The sequence below is a fragment of the Arachis hypogaea genome, chromosome 20, assembly GCF_003086295.3.
Source record: "Arachis hypogaea cultivar Tifrunner chromosome 20, arahy.Tifrunner.gnm2.J5K5, whole genome shotgun sequence".
NCBI classification, from domain to species: Eukaryota; Viridiplantae; Streptophyta; class Magnoliopsida; order Fabales; family Fabaceae; genus Arachis; species Arachis hypogaea.
Window position 1 is genome coordinate 35,048,122 of NC_092055.1, and position 5,971 is coordinate 35,054,092.

Genomic DNA, 5,971 nt, shown 5'->3' on the forward strand with positions numbered 1-5,971 from the left:
GAAGGAAGAAGTACGAAAACAAGAACTGAAACCATTACCCACCCATCTCAAATATGCATTCCTTGGCACATCGGAGAGCTTCCCAGTAATCATTAATTCATCCCTGACAAAGAAGGAAGAAGGAGAACTTCTTGATGTACTCAAAGCTCACAAAGATGCTTTAGGATGGACCATTGATGACCTGAAGGGAATCAGCCCTGCAGTGTGTATGCATAAGATCCTCTTGGAAGATAATTCCAAACCAGTGGTTCAACCACAAAGAAGGCTAAATCCCACTATAAAGGAAGTTGTCCAGAAGGAAGTAATGAAGTTGTGGAATGCAGGGATAATCTTCCCAATATCTGACAGCCCATGGGTAAGCCCGGTTCAAGTTGTACCAAAAAAAGGAGGAATGACGGTCATCACTAATGAGAAGAATGAGTTGATCCCTACTAGAACAGTGACTGGGTGGAGGATGTGCATAGACTATAGAAGATTGAATGATGCCACCAGGAAGGATCATTTCCCTCTCCCATTCATTGATCAGATGCTGGAAAGGTTGGCCGGCCATGCCTATTATTGCTTTTTGGACGGATATTCTGGGTATAATCAAATCGTGATGGACCCCAAGGACCAAGAGAAAACCGCCTTTACATGTCCATTTGGAGTCTTTGCATACCGGAGGATGCCCTTTGGGCTCTGCAACGCCCCTGCCACATTTCAAAGGTGTATGCTCTCCATTTTCTCTGATATGGTCGAAAAGTTTTTAGAAGTCTTCATGGATGACTTCTCTGTTTTTGGTGATAATTTCAATGCTTGCCTAAACCATTTAACCCTTGTTTTAAAACGGTGCCAAGAAACTAATTTAGTTTTGAACTGGGAGAAATGCCACTTCATGGTACCCGAAGGGATTGTTCTTGGCCATAAAGTTTCAAGAAAAGGGATAGAGGTTGATAAGGCAAATGTTGAAATCATAGAAAAACTCCCTCCACCAATTAATGTGAAATCTGTTAGAAGTTTCTTGGGGCATGCCGGATTCTACAGAAGGTTTATCAAGGATTTTTCAAAAATAGCTAAACCTTTGAGTAATCTACTAATGCTTGATAACCCTTTTGTTTTTGATGAAAACTGCCAGCAAGCCTTTGAAACTTTAAAAAACAAACTCACAACAGCACCAATCATCACACCTCCGGATTGGGAGTTACCCTTTGAACTCATGTGTGATGCAAGTGACCTTGCAATTGGTGCTGTACTTGGGCAAAAGAAGGAAAACTTACATCATGTCATATATTATGCAAGTAAAGTGTTGAATGAGGCCCAAAGAAATTACACCACAACGGAGAAGGAGTTGCTAGCTGTAGTTTATGCTTTTGACAAGTTTAGATCATACTTGATAGGATCCAAAGTTGTGGTTTATACTGACCATGCTGCACTTAAGTATTTGATGTCAAAACAGGATGCTAAACCAAGACTTATCAGATGGATATTACTCTTACAAGAGTTTGACATTGAGGTAAGAGACAGGAAGTGCACTGAAAACCGGGTTGCTGACCATTTGTCGAGGCTACCACATGAAACAATTCAACAATCATCTCAGCCCATGAACGAAAGCTTCCCAGATGAGCACCTTTTGCAGATCCAGCAAGCACCTTGGTTTGCTGACATAGCAAACTACAAAGTAGGAAGAAAGATACCTCAAGACTTTTCTAAGCAACAAGTGAAGAAGTTAATCAGTGAGGGAAAGAAATTCTTATGGGATGAACCCTTCTTGTTCAAGAGATGTTCTGATGGAGTAATTAGAAGGTGTATCCCTGAGAGTGAAATAAGGGATATCCTGTGGCACTGCCATGGTTCAGCCTATGGTGGACACTTTGGCCCAGAGAAAACAGCTGCGAAGATATTGCAGAGCGGCTTCTATTGGCCAACTATCTTCAAGGATGCCAGAGAATATGTTCACCAATGTAATGAATGCCAGAAAGCAGGATGATTAACAAGAAGGAATGAGATGCCTCAAAACTTCATTTTGGAACTGGAATTATTTGATCTATGGGGAATTGATTTCATGGGGCCCTTTCCCCCTTCCTACTCTTTTAGATATATCTTAGTTGCAGTGGAGTATGTCTCAAAGTGGGTGGAAGCCATAGCTACGACCACCTGTGATGCACAGATTGTCCTCCAATTCCTTAAAAAACACATTTTCACAAGATATGGAGTGCCTAAGAGTCTTGTCAGTGATGGTGGTAGTCACTTTTGCAACAAACAGATGGAGAAGCTTCTCCACAAATATGGAGTAATCCATAAAGTGGCTACACCTTACCACCCTCAGACTAATGGCCAAGCTAAACTAGCAAATAGGAAATTAAAGAAGATCTTAGAGAAAACAGTGGGAAGCACAAGAAAAGACTGGGCTAGGAAGCTAGAAGATTCATTATGGGCATATAGGACAGCTTTCAAAACTCCTATTGGCAAATCACCCTTTCAGCTATTGTATGGCAAATCCTGCCACCTCCCTGTAGAGCTTGAACACAGAGCTTTTTGGGCCACTAAACTCCTCAACCTTGATTCCCAAGCTGCAGGAGAAAAAAGGTTGTTGCAACTGAATGAGTTAGATGAATTCAGGATAGAAGCTTATGAGAGTGCTAAGATATACAAGGAAAGAGCTAAGAGGTGGCATGACAAGAAGATCACAAAGAAGGAATTCAAGCCAGGGCAGCAAGTGCTCCTATATAACTCAAGGCTTACGATCTTTCCTGGCAAACTTAAGTCTAAATGGACTGGCCCATACTTGGTGACAAAGGTTTTTCCTTATGGGAGCATTGAACTACTAGATGAAGCAACAAAGAATCAATTCACAGTAAATGGTCACAGAGCAAAGTTGTACTTGGGAGGACAATGGGATAAGGAAAAAGAGGTCCAGAACCTACAGCCTTCCTGAAAGGAATTGAAGGATGTCAAGCTAGTGACAATAAAAAAGCGCTTGTTGGGAGGCAACCCAACCTGAGGTAATTTTCTCTTAATAGCTAGTTTAATAAAAGAGTTGAGTAGACTTCTCTGTATTGCAAAGAGCTAAGTTTGGTGTTGCACACCAAAATAGTTAAGGGGTGAATGTTGAATGCTAAGTTTGGTGTTCCACCAAAAATTTCATTAAGAACACATTGCACCCTCAGCATGATCAGTATCGGCTCCAAGCCATCAGAGAAACTGCTTAACAATTGTCATGTTTCCAGTTTTTGGTTGTTTTCTGGTTCATAGTTTGTTTCTTAGTTCATAGTTTATTTCCTTAATAAAAGTACTTGATGTTTCATGCATGTATTTATTTTGCTACATATAGAAGTAGGCAAGGAACTAAGTTTGGTGTTCCCACACCAACTTAGGTTCACAGAATCACAAGCATACATGCATGCTAACTACCTCTCAAGTGCTTGGGGAACAAGCAATTTTCAATATCTTTTGTAGGAAGTCATTCAAATCTCTTGGAGGAAAAAGTACATCATCATGGACAGAGGAAGGATATATAACCCAACAATGATGATGACACAGAGGAAACAAATAGACTCCAAGAGGTTGTATTGTTCTCTGACTGATTCTAGTTCAAGTATGTTAATTGAAAGTGCAAATGTCCCCTGTTGATTTGTATCTTCTTAGATTCATTTACTGTCTGCGAGTTTGTTTGGTTTCATGCTATTATGGCTTACTAGTCTAAGTGCTTGATTCACTTTCATCTTACTTGAATTATATGCTTTGTCCCCTGCATTTTCAATTCAATAAAAAAAATGTTTGAATGTGAAGTGAGATAGTTCTCTGTTAGATAGAAGTAAAATAAAAGTAAGTGGTGGTATGTGTGTGATTGTATAATAGCTCACCTTTAATGAATAAGAACACTAGAATGTCTCCTTTTAAGTAGAAAGTAGCTGCTGTCTATGAATCTCAATTGAATAAAAATCCTTGGTTAGAAAGAAAAACAAAAAGAAAAAAAAAGGGAGAAAAAGAAATAGCCAAGAAGTGGCAGAACAAAAGAAAAACGAAAAGAAACAAAGCTGGACACCAATAGCTTGAAATTTAGAATATATGCCTGTGGTGTCTTTGTATTAGGATCTGCTTGGACTATTAAGCTCTTTGGAGTGCATCAACACTTGATAACTTGGGTTAACTAACCCGGGATCATCAGCTGAAAGTCCACTATCAAGAGCAACCTAACTACAAGGCATTTAGTAGCCCAAAGAGGTGCTGGGCATCAATGTTCTAAGAAGGAATGTGAGCCAAGTGTCTATAGTGAATAATGTGTCAAGTATAAAGAAAAGGACATGAACTTGCTACACATGACGCTCAAATAAAGCTTATGAACAAGACAATAGCCAAGGATAAAGGAATAATGAGAGGTCATAGCAGTATGCTACTTGAAGCTTGAAGGAGGCTTTCTAGGCTTAAGAGTTAATAAGAGGTGAGTGTGTACATATCCACATAACACCCCATGAACTACCAATAACACTCTACTAGCATGAACATCCTCTTCCATTTCATTCTTTCTTCTCAATAAATCATTTCTTGCTTGGGGACAAGCAAGCTTTAAGTTTGGTGTTGTGATGACAAGTCATCTTAGCCTAGTTTCACTAGCCTTTTTCTTTTGTTTTCAATTGAATTATGCACTTTTCTTGAGCCAAAAGCAAGCCAATTGGGTAGATTTTCATGTTTCCTTTGATTTAATCAACCATGTATGAATTCATGCTATTTCATGAGGTTTTATGCTATAATTGTCATATATTATGAAAGAATGAATATCTCATGATTTTGAGCATAGCTTTGATGTGTTTGGTTGATTAATGATAGGTGAAGAAAGCTTGGAGAAAGGTTGATGCAATGGCTAGGAGGAATGACTTGAGTCTTGGATAAATTATGAACCAGGAAGCAAAAGCTGGAGCAAAAGTTAGCCCCTAACTTTTTGGCTAACTTTTGGGCAAAAGTTGGAGCAAAAGTTAGCCCCTAACTTTTTGGCTAACTTTTGGCATGAAAAACACTCCCTGGATGCACCAAAAGTTTGCGCCAACGTTAGCCCCTAACTTTTTGGCTAACGTTGGCGCTTGAAAAACTCCCTGGGTTAGCAAAAGTTTGCGCCAACGTTAGCCCCTAACTTTCTGGCTAACGTTGGCGCCATGAAGAACTAAGGGGAGGCCAACGTTGGAGCAAAAGTTAGACCCTTAACTTTTGCCCCAACGTTGGTATCAGCAAAACAAGGGTGCTGATGTGAAAAGTTGGAGCAAAAGTTAGACCCTAACTTTTACTCCAACTTTCACTCAAGCTTTCATGATTCTAACCCGGTTCAATTCGGTTCTTCTCCAAACTCCAAGAGCAATCAACCAAGGCCTCTCTCAACCCAATTCCACCAAGAGCAAAGGCCCAATTGAAGGCTTGAAGACCATTTGAAGAGAGTGTATAAATAGATTAGAATTTAAGTTTTGAAGGGAGCTTCCCTTTTAGTTTTTCAAAATAGCTTTCTTTTCAGTTTTGCTTAGAGCTCACTTTTATTTTTCTTAGCATTGTTGTTTAATTGAAGAGAATTTGGGAGGAGAATTGATCTCTCTTCTTCCTTGTTCTTGCCCAGCACTCTTTACTTTTCTTGTCTTGGATTTTGGGTGGAGAGTTGAAGAAATTCTGTTTCAATCTCACCTTGGGATCTTGTTTAATTTTCTGCTTAATTAAATTTCAGTTTCGGTTAATTGTTCTTCATCTACTTTCTTTGCAATTTACAATTTCCTTTGCAATTGTTCTTGTTGGATCTAGGAAGGCATTGAGATCTAGACTTGGTTTTCTAGTCTCTTGGGTCCTGAGATCTGAATTCTCAATTTACATCCTCTGTTTACTGTTTTCATGCTCATTTTACTTTTCTGTTTTAAGATCCGGTTTGATTCAAGACATCCTTTACTTCTCTTTGTTGCAATTTACTTTTCCTCGTTTAATTCCTGCAAATCCAACTCCCAATTCCCTTTACAATTCA